The 15755-nt window shown below is 44.8% G+C and overlaps 1 protein-coding gene across 8 annotated transcripts in view; it reads right to left on the bottom strand.

Annotated features, from left to right (window-relative positions):
• Cadps (calcium-dependent secretion activator 1) overlaps positions 1-15755 on the bottom strand; it is a 468212-nt gene that overhangs the window by 432830 nt on the left and 19627 nt on the right. The gene's annotated exons all lie outside the window — the stretch shown is intronic.

Here is a 15755-nt window from a genome sequence, read left to right as displayed (position 1 = left end):
AGAATACAAAACTAAGAACATAAACGCAGCGCCGATCTGTCAGCAGATGAAGGAAAAAGCACGCAGAGGGAAGCAGTAGGAAGCAACTCAGCCGCTTCGGTGCCCGTCTTAGGTAGCAGAGGTAAATAGTGCCATCCATCATGCAGGAGCTCATGCAGTTCACATTAAGGATAAGGATGAACTTGAGGAGCTCTAAACAGTGGAGTTGGTTGCAATATCTGAGGGATGTATGATGAAGTGGAGTTTTACTTACCAAATGATGTAAATTAAATTGTAAACATTTACTATGACCTCCATAAAATGTATCCACCTAAATACGCGATCTGTGAGAAACAAAATGTCGGGCTTGGAGGAGCTGATTACCGCATTTTCCTTTCAATTTTCCGTTATCATGCTAACCGAAACATGCAGCACTTCTGAAAGTGATATATTTAGGTTGCCTAATTATAATACTTACTATTTAAACAGGTCACACTCTCGAGGGGGTGGAGTAGCGTTGCTGATTGCAGATGACGTTGAATGTCAAATCCTTGATTCTTATACTGTGATTTCACCTGACTATGAAATATTGTCACTATGCACTGGTAAGCATGTATTTTCTGTGTGCTATCGACCACCAACTGGTGATATACCAGCGTTTATAAAGTTCTACGGTCAATTTCTTGCATATGTGGTTCAATATCATAATTCCAAAACTTTAATAGCTGGCGGAGATTTCAACATTGACATGGGTTCGAATAGTCAGTCATCGAATTCTTTCAATATGGTTATATTATCGAACGGTTTTGTCAACTTAATCAACACGCCTACTAGGGTTACGCCTCAAGGCCAGTCAACTCTGGATTTATTTATCACTAATTCCTTACAGTCAAACATAAAATCCAGAGTCTTATCTTGTTCTATCAGTGACCATTTGCCGGCGTTTGTGTGTTCTGAAATAAGCGGATTAAGAGGAAAAAAGTTCCCACCACTGTCATACCAATTAATTACAGACACAACTCTGAAATCTTTTCGTGATACCCTTTTGACAGTAGATTGGGATGTGGTAACTAACCTAACAGATGCCAATGAGGCTCACAATATGTTCATTGATATATTGTCCCGCCTATACCACCACAGCTTTCCTTCCAGGACACGCAGAAAAAGTTGAAAAACCCGGAAACCATGGATTACACCTGATTTACGCGATGAAATGAAAACGAGGGACGAGCTATACCAACATTTCCTCCATACGCGATCAACAGATGACCTTGCCATATTTAAAAAGTATCGAAACAAGTTAACTAAGAAGTTACGGCATGCACGCACAGCATACTACTCATCTTTCCAGGACATCGAAAGCCATAAACACAGTTTACTATGGGCGAGGTTGAACTGACTTTTGAATCGTAGTGATTGCCACAAACCTTTATTGCACTTACAATTTAATGGCAAAGAATTATCAGGTAATGAACTAGCTGATGCATTTAATATTTTTTTCACAGATATGGCTAGTACTCACGCTACGACGTGTCATGCTAGTAAATATATTTGCACTAACAATGAGAACACAATATACCTTCAGCCCGTCACACCGAATGAAATTGTGTCAGTTATAAAAACCTTAAACAATAGCAGTAGTTGTGACATTGACGGTTTTCAAGTGTGCCCAATTAAACATGTAGTTGAAATCATTGCGCCAATACTCACCCATATTTTTAACATGTGTTTGGAATCGGCAATTTTTCCTATGAAGATGCAGTCTGCGAAAGTAACCGTTCTATATAAAAAAGGAGATCGCAATGATTTGGGAAATTACAGGCCGGTATCTGTTTTGCCAATCTTTTCGAAGGTGCTTGAAAAAATTTTGCATTCGAGGATGACAAATTTTATTGAAAAACATAACCTGTTAACACCACACCAGTTTGGTTTTCGTAAGAAAAAGTCAGTCGAGTTAGCATTAGTGGAGCAAAAAGAATATATATTAACAGAGTTTGAAAACAAAGCTATAGTTGTTGGTATTTTCGTAGACTTTTCTAAGGCCTTTGATTTAGTTGATCATAACATTTTATTGGAGAAATTAAACTATTATGGAATATGACGACAGGCACTACCTCTTGTCATATCCTACTTATCTGACAGAACACAAATTGTGAAAATCGACACCTTTACTTCTAAGGCTAGAGCTGTCCATTGAGGAGTGGCACAGGGAAGTATTTTAGGGCCTTTGCTTTTTAATATATATCTGAATGATATCGTCAATACTTAACTCTCAGGCAAGGTTTATTATCTACGCGGACGACATGAGTATTTTCTTCACTGGTAATAATATTCAAGTTCTTATAGAACAATGCAACAATGCAATGAAATCCTTAGAGGAATGGTCGAGAGTGAATTTAATGAAGATAAATGCAAACAAAACAAAAGCAGTTATATTCAGACCGAAAAACAAGCAAATACCTCCCCATCAAAACATTGTATTAAACTCAAGGACTATTGAAATAGTCGAGACTTTCAAATGTCTAGGTGTCTTCTTTTCAGCGAACATGTCTTGGGACAATCACGTCAAACACGTTCTGAGCAAAATAAGTAGAATAACTGGTGTAGTAGGCCGTATGAGATACATTCCTTCCACGCGTATTAAACTCTTGCTGTACAATTCACTTTTCCAATCACATTTAAACTATTTCCAATTAATATGGGGTAATACAACATCCACCAATCTAGAACATATTCACCTCTTACAAAAGAAGTATCTCTGCCACGCATATAAAGCTTCCTACACAGTATCGACATAACCTTCTTTAATAATTCTGGTGTGATCCCAGCTCACAATCTCTATAGATATCGTCTGAGTCATGTATATAAACTGGAAATCCATCGAAATATCAGCAACCTGCGTACTCTAGCCCAACTTCAGAGAAAATCTACAAATTACGTTACAAGACACTTTGAGGATTAGTTAGTACCAACACCACGTTCAAACTATGGGAAACAATGCCTTAAATACATAATACCAACACTCTTAAATTACTATAATTCGGTCCGATTTGATATTTTCACGTCATCATGCAAGGAACTGAAACTGATCTATACGGTTTCGATGTAATATCTGGTAGCATTATGTATCTGTGTTATTGCATTTCTTTGTTGACATTAAGCAAAGTGTAAGTGAGTAACATGTCACTGAAGCTATGTATACAGCTATATATATGTATGTATATGTATGTGCGCATATGTTATGCTGCCTCCCTGCAGAAAACAGGGATTGTGGACACGTCGAGCTGTTGAAGGACAGCTTTTTATCTACAGTCCCTCCATCTGTAAACGTACAGGATGGCAAATAAACAATTTCATTTCATTTCATTTCATCAAGCTGGCAGGAAAGCAAAGCTCCCCCTTGGCCAGTTCGTCGCTGCTCTACAAGGGTTAGCGAGTGCTTGTGTTCTCGGGGACTAGCTGGACATGCTCCTACGGGACCGTTTCGTCTGCGGCATCAACAACCCAGCCATGCAGAAACAACTCCTGGAGTTTCCTGACCCCTCGCTGGACGACGCCGTTAAGGTAACGCTGGCAACAGAAGCTGCTGCCAAGGACGCCGGCGAGATTGCCCATGCAACTGGTTCACCGTCGGCGGAAGCGGCAGTCAACAAGTTGGCGATAAAGGGCAGTACCTGCGGTCGCTGTGGTGGTGCCCACTCCCCGTCACAGTGCCAGTTTTCTCAAGCACAATGCTTTACGTGCAGGAAAACTGGGCACCTGGCACGTGTATGCCGAAGGAGGAGAACAAACAGCAAACAGCAGCAGCAGCCTGGTTCAAGCCCAAGTACTACACAAGCCCGTGGCCAGGGTAGCCATCGCAAGGGTACACGGCGGGGGCATGCAGCAGCAGGCTCAAGTTCTTCTGCCGCCGGGCTCCACGTCATGGCCGAGGACCCACCAATTTTCGACATGTGGCACACAGGCTTTGTTCCGTCATCTGTGCCACTGTACATGCTAACTGTTAAAGTCTGCAAGCTCCCCATTTTCATGGAGCTCGATACAGGGGCCAGCATGTCAGTAATGGCCGGGAAATTCTTCAAGCATACTTTCTCCGGCCTATTTGTTGAGGCTTTGGGCAAGATGCTGCACAGCTACTCCGGCCAGCTCTCACAGGTCCAGGGTCAGGCCCAGGTGAGCGTTCGCTTTGGCGACAGGGAGGCAACCCGTCCCCTTTACTTAACCAAGGGGTCGTCACCGACGCTGCTGGGCCAAAATTGGATTCATGCACTGAGCGTTCGTCTGCCAGAGTACTAGGAAGCCAGTGTGCATGTGGTGAAAGACGTCCCCAGCCTCCTGACCGAGTTCAAGTTCCTTTTCCAGCCAGGGGTGGGCACATTCGCCGGAACGACGGCTGAGGGAGCCTGGCCACGTTTTTTCAAGCCTCGCCCATTGCCATTCGCCATGATGGATGGGGTCACCCAGGAGCTGCAACGGTTACAGCAAGAGGGCATCCTGGTGCCTGTGAAGACATCTGAATGGGCCGCTCCCATCGTACCAGTCCTCAAGCGAGATGGCAGTGTCAAGATCTGCAGGGATTTCAAGGTTACCATCAACCTCGTCGCTACCTTCGAGAAGTACCCGTTGCCCCTGATTGAAGATGTCTGGTCAGCGTTGTCCGGTGGACAGAAATTCACCAAGCTCGACCTTGGAGATGCTTACCAGCAGCTGTTGCTCCAGGATACCTCACGGAAGTATGTCACAATACTGATAACTTTGGGGCTCTTCCAGTACACATGCTTACCGTTTGGCGTGGCCTCTGCCCCAGCCATATTTCAGAGGGAGATGGACAACCTCTTCAGGGGTATGATGCATGTGGCGGTGTACTTGGACGACATCCTGGTTACTGGCAGCGATGACGGGGACCACCTGCAGAACCTGCACAACGTTGGCACAACTGCAGGACGCCGGTCTCAAGCTCAAGCTGGAAAAGTGCATTTTCCTGGTCCCCAGTGTTGAGTACTTGGGACATGTCATTTCCCAGGCTGGCCTAGCCCGGGCTCCCCGCAAAGTTGATGCTGTGCTCAAGGCGCCTAAGTCCCAGAAGAAGAAGGAGCTTCAGAGCTACCTCGGCCTCATCAACTACTACAGGAGTTTCCTGCCGAACCTGTCAGAGCATCTACAGCCACTCCATCTTCTGCTTTGAGATGGTCAGGAATGGGTCTGGAAGAAGGAGCAGGACTGGGCCTTCCAGCGCAGCAAGGAGCTAATCACCAAGGCTCTAGTGCTGGTACACTTCGATCCTGCCAAGCCTGTCGTCCTGAGCGTAGATGCGTCGCCTTAGGCGCAGGAGCTGTCCTGGCACACCGCGACAAGGATGGCCAAGAACGCCCTATCTCATTTGCTTCCCACAGAGACCCTTGTCCCGCCTGCATGTGCATTTTGGGGGCCCTTCAAAGGCCATTATTTCCTGGTAGTGGTGGACGCCTTTCGAAGTGGGTAGAGGTTCTACCTGTCACCACTCCATCAGCAGGCGCGACCATTCTAGTGCTACAACAGGTCTTCACCGCCCAGGAGTTGCCGGACGTCATTGTGTCCGACAATGAGGTCCTGCTTTCGCCCGCACAGAGTACCTGGCCTGGCTGACGAAGAATGGAATCCACCGAATGATGGTTCCGCCGTACCACCCTGCTTCAAACGGTGCAGCCGAGTGGGTGGTGCAAACCATCAAGGACAAGCTCAAGAAGACCCAGACTGGGGATTTCCAGATGCAGATTGCTTGGATACTGTTCCAGTACTGGACCACGCCCCACAATGTCACTGGCTGTGCCCCTTGTGAGCTCCTGCTGGGTCGGATGATCAAGACACCCTTGGACGTTTTGCATTTGGACCTCCGATGCACAGTGCTCCTGAAGCAGCTAAAGCAGAAGCTGGTTGCTGACTGACGGTGCCATCCAGGGCCTTTGCCGGAGTCGGGGGCTCCAGCTTTCACCAGGAACTTCCATCCTGACGCATCCTGATTCGCTGGACAGGTGGTGTCTACTGCCAGCACCTCATTGCTGCCCGTCCGCATGCCAGATGGAGCCACGTGGCACAGAACACGCCGACCATGTTAGGCCTCGCCTCGGGACCTGGCCAGTACCCTCGACTGCCACTTAAGAGTTCCAGCCCGCAGGAGGACTAGCGGCAACACCAGTCGATTCCAGAGGAGCACCGCCCACCTTGGAGGCAACAAGCACTGCCAGGGGTGCGGCGCCCGTTGGGCCGGTGTCAAGTCTGGCACCTCTGTCAAGGCCGACCACTGCGGACCCTCCAGATGGAGCGAGGCTGGCTCAGGCAGTACCCAGCGTTGCCACACCCAGCCCGTCAACACCGGTGCCCAGGCGGAGTACTCGACCGTGGAGGCCACCGGACCATTACTCACCTGGATAGCAGGCACCGTCGACTTGGCTGGGACGGAGGCAGAGCCTCATACTTTGAACTTGGGCATTTATTTGTTGTCAACGAACAAACTGGGGGTAAGGGGGTGTAACAAGCATGTGACACCCCCTTGGGCATAATCTTCATTCGCCCGCCAGGCTAGGTGCTCTGTGAAGCTCAGTAGGCAACATTAGTCACTGCACCAATAAACACCGGTAAGCACAGATGCTCAGCGGTCAGTCATCGTTCATCACCCATCCCCACCACACTACGGAGTGTCTGTCTAATGGAGGGTGCCTTGAGCCCTCCCTCAGAGGGTGCCTTGAGCCCTCCCTCGTTCACAAATCCGAGCGGATCGTGACAACTGCTTCTTTCTCCTGCCCCTCCTTGCAACTGCGCTCCCCTTGCCCTGCCTCTCCGTCGAAACTCCCTCACCTTCTCCGTGCACACCCACCTCTGTGCCAGTGCCAGCTTATCCCGCTCCCTGAAGTTTCATTTTCTGCCGTTATCGGGAAGCGAGCAGTGGCCGGTGTGGGCTGTTTCGCGATAAGCTCACTGTGTGCTTGCGCGCCACAATATTTTATGACTCACACCATCTGTGCATCATGCTATGGTGCACAAGTACTTCAAGAACAAGTCCCCCTTTTAATTCCAACTTCTTTTTAATCACTGAGCATGTGCTGATGGGCGAGTTGGTTATACATGATTACAACAAAGGCTCAAATAAAACAATGGACGAAGGAGACACGGGACAATCACGTAGGCACACTAACAACTAAGCGTTTTATTTCTTGACACAGGAATAAATAGCTGCTGTCAAGGATCAAAACAACAAGAACAAGCAGGGCCGTCATTTGCATCGCACAAGGAAACCACGATACAGAACAACTTCTAAGTGCCACTCCCAAGATATGCTAGTTCCTTTGTCGAAAGAGAAACTGAGGCTTCACTGATAGAATCATCACCGTGCTTCTTGATCTCAAGCGCTTCCAGTATTTCACTTGTCAGGTGATCATCAGCTCTGTTCAAAACACAGGTTCTATCAAAATCTGGAATGCGCTTGTAAGCCTTACAATGAGCACTTATGTGACCAGAGAGCTGGTTTTCCTTCTTATATTTATGTTCATGCAATCTGTCATTCAGACATTTCAGACCAAGAACATTCAGACCAAGATCAAATTTTCAGGCCCCTTCAAGTTCAAGTTATCGATATTCGACTGTATCACTATTTCTGTTCGACTTGGTGGCGAAATTATGGCACGGTCGTACAGTTGCAGTCCGAATTATCGCAGTCCGAAATTTCAGTTGTCCTGATACATTAAGCCTATGAGGCTTGTGGTGGTGCAACAGAGCTGTCCAAATTATCTGTGTCCAAATTATGAATTGGCGAATGCGGTATACAAGTGCACTTGACATAGGGTGACTCTTGAAGTATTTAGGTTACATCGATGAGTGCTTATAAACAGTTCACGCATGACCCGTACATGACCCAAGCGTTGACTACGAGGAGAGGAGGGGATTGCGGTAGAACGTATCCACATTCTTGCAGTACACCACATCTTGAGGTAGTGAACTACAAGCAACATTGGTTGATGGAAAAAAATATTTAAAGTAATCCATCTTCAAAAGGTGCCGCCTGAGCTTAAATGAATGGTCTCTACATGGGGAAATATAGTTGAGGGCTTCAAATAATCTGATGAGCATATTCTAGAATGGTTATGGAAAACTGGATGAAACAGCTCAAGACACAACCTGCTCAGTCATTCAGAAAAAGGGATCCAAGCAAATTTTTTCATTGCCTTTAGACTTGGAAAGCAGTCTATCCGCCTAGAACAAACCTTGCCGTGACAGATTGTTTTTTATAATGCATTAGAAAAAAAGAACATCTGTCACAGCAAGGTGTCCTGGACCCCCCGCAAAACAAATCCCATACAGGGCAGGCATACTTCAAAATTGATAATATGTGTGTTTTATTTGCTGACTCCTTTACATCACCGCTTACATGCTTTAAACACTGTTGTAAGAAACCAAGGGCAGGAACTTCCATCCTGACGCATCCTGGTTCGCCGGACAGGTGGTGCACCTATAACTATGGTATTAATATGTTCTGACCAAGAGCCATTCTTGGACAGCATAGTAACACCGAGATATTTAACTCGCTTTTTATAATCTTTTGGTGATTTAACGATTAGTTATATTTGATCTAGTTGATCTTTCTTGTAAAGGTAATGTGTACACATTTGTTTATGTTAAGAGATGTACAACTGATGTAAAATTGTACATCAAATGGCACACCATTTCTCAATTTGCTTGAGGTCAGTTGCCAACAAAAATAATTTTTCTCATCAGATTACCCTTCCATACAATACACAATCATCTGTAAACACTCGTATCCGAATTTTGAGACCGTCACAAATATCAAATATGCGGTTTTCTATGCAACTAAGATTGGAAAATAAAAATAGTTTGTTACATTACGACTTTCATTAAATCTTGGTTCGTTATATCAAGGTTTGTATGTACGTATGTATGCCACATAAGGTCAAAAGACATTGAAGCCAAGGAAAACATCAGGGAAATTAGCTGTGGTTGAAATGGAAAATGTAGAAAATAACAAAGAAAAGGGAAATGAAAGTGGACGAAAAGATAACTTGTTGCCGGTGGGAGCAGAAACTCACAACCTCCGCATTACGCGTGCATTGCGCTACCAATTGTTGTGCTATGGCAACAGCTATCAATTTGTCTACTACCATGTTGACTAGATCTAGTCCTAGGAGTGTTAACCACTGCCACTAGTCCTAGGAGTGTTAGTGGCAGTGGTTAACACTCCTAGGGCTAGATCTATTAATTGCAATTCATCTCCAGTACTACTGAACTGGACAATGTCATCTCCAAACCGAAGGCTGCTGAGATATTTGCTGTTCACCCTTGCTCCTAAGCCTTCCCAGTTTAATAGCTTGAATACTTCTAAGCATAAGTGAATAGCATTGGAGAGCTGTGGAATCTTTGTAGATATTTCCCAAGATATTCATGCCTGCCTCCCGCAGTCTATGATTATACAATGCCTCTATGACTGCTGAATCAAATGCTTTTTCATAATCTATTAGAGCCATACAGAAAGATTGATTGTACTCTGCAAATTTCTCAATTACCTGACTAATGGCATGGACGTGGTCCATAGTAGAATATCTCTTCCTGAAACATGCTTGTCAAATTTTGCCTGGTTATATCGGACAAAACCTTGGCCAATATTTTATGCAATACTGAAATCAAGGTAATGGGCCTATAATTCTTCAATTCTCTAACGTCTCCCTTCTTATAGATTAGCAAAGTGTCTGCAGTCTTCCAGCTCTCTGGTACACTTGAAGTCATGGGGCATTGTGTATAAAGGGGCACAAGCTTTTCAAGCATGATATCTCCCCCATCTTTGATTAAATCAACTATTATTCCATCTTCTCCTGCTACTTTTCACCAGGATATGTCTTGCAAGGCCCTTCTAACTTTGTCACTAGTTTTAGAAGGAGCCTCTGTATCATGTTCATCATTACTTCCAATGAAGGTTGCGTGGCTGCTCTGGGGACTGCACCGGTCAGTATATGAAATTCTTGTGCTGCTTTTACTGTACCATCAAAACTGCTCATAACATTACACTTATGATAACTTTCACTGCATACATCTTGCCCTGCCCTTTGCTAAGCTTTCTTCTCACTGATTTCATGAAGCAGTCATTATGTACTGCATACTCACTTTCTGATGTTATAGTTTCAAATTTCAGTTACTTTCTTCCTGTTTATCAGCTTTGACAGTTCAATGTATTCTATCTGCTCCCTTGGGTTATGCACTTTCATGCTCTGTTGTTTTGTTATTAGGTACCTTGTTACTTGGGAGAGCTTACCCACCACTTGCCTTGATGTCTTACCTCTGACTTCAATTGCAGCTTCTGAAATCAGCCTAGTTACGGTTTCATTTGTTACCTCTAAGTTATCTTGATTTTCCTCTTCTAAAGCTGCATGTTTGTTTGCGAGTAGCAGCCTGATTTCGAAGTACTGAATGCTGACTGTGTTGGTAATCCATACTCAAGGAAGAATGGCACAAACAAACGGGGGTGATATAGAGAACACAGAACGAGCACAGACTTGCGCTCGTTCTGTAGAATATATAGCCTGGCACAAACATGTGTAAAAGCTTAAAGATTAGTAGTTAAATAACCAATTTCTAGTTCTGCAGACTCACCGACGACATCGCAGAAAAAATCCGGACACCACTTAGCACATCGTAACGGAATGCGAAGGGATTCACCCAGTGAGAGCCATAGGTAACGTACACCTTCCAGAAGCGCTTGGGTATAAAGTAGACAGAAGCGTCAACCAGCAGTCAAGATAAGCACGGACGTTTGGAGTATTGGTGTAAAAAAAAAATAGGAAAGGGATTGATACGACTGGATCCCTTAGTCATCATTAGCGGTACAAGGTAGGTTTTGAAGGTAAAAAAGAAAGATTAAGGTGGATGTATACAAAAATGCTAGATAAACATGTACAGCATATCTGATTAAATCAAACAGGCTAGGTAACTATTTGTCACTGCCTCGATTCAAAGGGGATGTCATTAAATCATCACCTTCACCGTCAATTGCTCCTTTCCACTCTTGATGTGCCTCACTGCAATACTTAGTATGTTTCACTGTGTAACATTGCTGTGTTGAGGTGAAGCTGACTTTCGGAAACCGGTATTATGCGACGCATTGTGCTTTCCGAGCTTCGAAGTCATTGGCGAGAATTACAAAGGCGGGGTCAGCGCCATTGCTGACAGCGGCGAATTCTTTCAAAGAAAAAACATGGCACCGAACAACAAGAAGCTTTGTAGCGAACGCCGAAGCAGCTAGGCCTAGCGCGGCCGCGGTAGTGGCCAGTGGTGGCTACGCCTGCTAACAGATCTGCGATAATCAAATGGTGGTGGTGGTTTTGATTAACGCCATTTCGGACCTGCGGTCACGGCAAAAAGTCGGGAAAATCGGACGGCGAAGGGCTTTTGCGCCAGAAATTTCAGACGTTCTTATGCACTCTATGAGGTACAGGGTGGTCCTTTATGAAAGGGAACACGCGAGCGCGTGGCCCGCGCTCTGCGGAGGCTGCTTAGAGCGCTAGCAAGTGGCAGCAAGGAGAAGCACGTCTGCTTGTGGCGTCGTCTGTTGGCGGCCAGAATAACTAGGCATGGCCGATAGGCAAGCGCCTGCTAGAATTCGCTTGAATGCCCCCCCCCCCCCCTCCTTCTCGTATGAGTGTTGCGGAAGGAGCGGGGCCTGCAGCGCAACGCCTGCTGCCATCGAACTGCGTTGGATACGCAAGTGCACTGGAAACGTGGAAGGGTCAATATACGGCCGGTAGTCATTAGGTACTCCTGGCGTACCTATTTTATTGCGTAAGCATTCGAGGGCTTCTTCCCTCAGAACTTTGTCCATCCGTCCGCCCGCCCAGTTTTTCTGTCTGTACCGCATGACACGATGCACTGCATGCGTAGGTATACATGAGGTCCTACGGAGGTGTATATGAGAATGCCTTATAACTATGCATGGCTAATGAGATTTAAGATCTTAACTATATATAGTGAATACTGAGAGGTACAAGTGTAAGTAAGGTTAATAGACATGAAATTAGTTACCATAATTTTAGTTAAGTGTAACGGCGATTAATAGAGGGTGATTAGGAATACTGAGGCTATTTAAAATAAATTTATGCTAAATTATTAGACTAATCAAAAGTTACTAAGGTTAGATCAACCGAGCATAATAAAGAATTAAGGGCACCTTGATATTAGTTAGGCCTAATTAAGCAACCTTAATTATTAATTACATGCATAAACGTCATCGTCATAATTTTAACTAAGGTTAATTAATTAAGCAAACATCGTCACTATCAAAATAACTAAGCCTGAATAATAAATAACAAAATAATTACCCTTATTAACCTAAGCTTACATTTCACTTGAGTGCACTTCTAAACTGCACCGAATCAGATGACGTTTATTCATGCTATAGCGGGATGGGGTGGCCAGGGCTCCGTACTGCAAAAATGCATGCAGAAACTCTACTGCAGTTGTCAAAGTGTGCATAAGCCTACCCCCAAATTTTAATCGGGCCACCCCCATATTTCAACTTGGCCCACTACTACAGTGTACTAGAATAGGGGCAGTGTGTTCAGACGGCGGAGCGCACCACGCACCGCTTTGAAGCCGGGAGCGTAGACAGGTCCCTGATGTATGCGGCGGCACTGCACTCACACGGGCTGTACGGACGCGTTCTCCATGTGTTGCGGCCGATTGCAACGTGCTTGCTCTGAAGGACTCTGAAGGGATTCCTCGAGTTTTTGTCTCGTTGGGAGTCACATGCAAAAGGATTGCCATTTGTTGGGCGTGTTGGTAAACTGACTTGGAAAGTATATTTAGCGCCAGCGAATGAGGACAGAAGGGAGACGACACCACAATGGGCTAACTTCAGCAACTTGATTTTCAGGAAACACCCGCCTATTTAACTGTGCATGGGTTAAATAGGTGGGTGTTTCCTGAAAATCAAGTTGTCGAAGTTAGCGCATTGTGGTGTCGTCTCTCTTCTGTCCTTGTTCGCTGGCGCTAAATATTCTTTCCAATGTAAAAGGACTTTGCGGCTTCTTGAGCCAGTCGACGGCAGATGGGCTCCATGTGACATTGTGCAGCACTTTGGCTCTGTTAGAATACTTGGAAAGAGAGGGTTTTCAATACCTATTGATATCTAGACTAAGCCAATATAAGTTGTAGAACTTCTTGTGAGGTAGTCGTGAGGATCCAACGGTCAGCCAGTGCCGTCTCAATTTTTTATTGTTGTGAATTGCCTGTCTTTTTATAACTTGGCAAAGGCAATGCAAACAGGGAACACAAGAGGTCAGTAAAGATTTGGTATCGCTACTTCACTCACCTGATAATTATGACAAGGAAGGGGACGTCACTTGAGTTTGTTGAAGCTGGAAATCTAACGCTGGTAGAGCAGAGCTAAAGAGTACTCCGGCAGAGCACCGGGCTTATGTGGAGAAAAGGAGCGATGACCGCCTCATCCATTACATATGGCAGGGTATGTCACGCAGACATTTTTACTCGCAACAAATGTAAGGAATGCCGCTCTCTTCTTTTGCAGAACTCTAGTGTCAGTAGCAGTGTCTCAAAATTCACAAATTTGTTACAGCTGGGGGAGGATTGCTGTATCCCTCCAAGTTGCTTTTTGAAGTACTAAAGAAACTTGAGGGAATATATTTACAACCTTATCCAGCAAAGAGGAGCCTTGCAGCGACAGTATAGTTGATGTCATGATCTTAGCTAGTGAAAGCTTTAAATTTAATTGGCTATACCATAGGCTGCAAAATACACGCTGGTAATTTCACATCAGCAGTTGTGCATTTTTATGTCCTAACAAGGCTGCACTTTTATGTTAAAGGGCTTAATCAGTGAAGAGAAGCACGACGAAAAAAGAAATTGCACTTTAAAGTTGGCTGCAATTGTGCAACACATGTATGCTGATTTTTGTCAGTTTTATCTGAATGCACAACTTTTTCTGGTGCATTCAAAAAGCTAATTTTGTGAATATAATTAAGAAATGAATTAAGGAATTCATTTGTATATTAATTCCGCTGTAGGTCTCCATTGTTTGGGATGGAATGTACTCGCACTGTTTTTCTGTGTTTTGGTATACTGTGTGTAGTTTTGCAGAGATCCCTTTTACTTGGCGTCTTTCCTACCTGTTTTATTCCTTTCATAGAAATGTAGGATGTCGTTGTGTCTCATACTCGCACATGAGTCTGACGTTCGGGAGCACTTCATCATGTAAATAAAAAAAATTCACGAATAAACTGTGCAAATGTAGTTGTGGGGGGTTCGCCAAACAGAATGAAAGAACGAGGGACAAATGTTTGTCGCAAAAAAAGGTAAATGCCAAGCAGGTAAGCTCTTTGGCTTTGGGCTATGTACATACATATTGTTTTGCCTTCTCTTCTACAACAGCGGCTGAGGAACTAAGCGCTTGACGTTGGGGTGCGCGGATGCCGCGGCCGCTTTTTTATGAATGCGAACCGCAAAAGAAAATGTGGGCACCTGGAATCCAGGTTGGTTATAATCAATTCGGTGTCCTTTACTACGGCGTTTATTCCAGCCAAGTTTTCCGTCCGAATAATTTCTGGTTACGTGGCAGTGTGGCTCAAAACAAATTTAACGGCTTTACGCCACTACTTCGGTGTCTGCAAAACATTTGCTGTCAGGTTAATGAATCCGTCTAATGGGCGTTGAAATGAGCTAGGAGTGCACATATAATTCATCTATTATATGAAGTGAGTTTCGGGGATGCATCTTAACATCCGCCGAGCATTTGCACGTCTATTTGACTGTGACAGAAAAAGATTATCAAAATATCAACATGCAGCGCTGGCGCTGCGCCGTCCGTTCCGTACAGCCCATGTTCCTACAGCACCATCTTGTGCTATCTACATGAAGCGCCTCAGCAGCGAGCACTGCCTGAACACACTGCCCCTATTCTAGTACACTGTACCACTACCAAATTTGAGTTGGCCCACAGTCAAATTTCAAATTGGCCCCCCTATAAATTTCTCCAAATTTCAAGTTGGTCCACCCCCAAAATTTCAAGTTGGTCCACCCCCAAAATCTTAAGCTGGCCCACTCCCAAAATGTTAAGCTGGCTCACCGAGAAACTTATGTTGGCCCACCCCCAAATTTCAAGTTGGCCACCCTCAAATTTCAACTTGGCCCACTACCACATATAAGTTGGCCCCCCCTCAAAGTTCAGTTGACCCACCCCCAAATTTCAAGTTGGCCCACCTCCAAGGTTCAAGTTGGTCCATCCCTAAATTTAAATTGGCCCACTCCAAAATTTCAAGTTGGCCCACCCTCACATTGCCACTTGACCCACTACCAAATTTAAAGTTGGACCATCCTCAAATTTCAACTTGGCCCACTACCAAAGTTCAAGTTGGCCCACCCCCAAAGTTCAGGTTGGTCCACCCCTAGATTTAAATTACTCACTCCCAAATTTATGTTGGCCTACACCCAAATTTCAATTTGGCCCACCCCTACTGTAGGCTTCCCCATGGATTTTCTGTGGACCCTATGCATCTGTATTGTTATTCTCTAATCAATCTTCTTTTCAACTGTTCCTCATCGCTGATAAAGCTACCAATCATCTACAGTTACACCATTATAACGATTAAATGTTGTAACTTCACAAATTACGCATTTTTGTGCAGATAACAAGGCATTACACTTTTCGCGTGGTGGACAGATCTTGCTGCGGTACTCGCCGAAGAATGCTTACGCATTAAAATACGCTGGGAGTGCCTATTAACTAG

Source organism: Dermacentor andersoni, chromosome 9 (genome assembly GCF_023375885.2).
Source record: "Dermacentor andersoni chromosome 9, qqDerAnde1_hic_scaffold, whole genome shotgun sequence".
In the NCBI taxonomy this organism is placed as follows: Eukaryota; Metazoa; Arthropoda; class Arachnida; order Ixodida; family Ixodidae; genus Dermacentor; species Dermacentor andersoni.
This window is presented reverse-complemented; position numbering and strand designations above follow the sequence as displayed.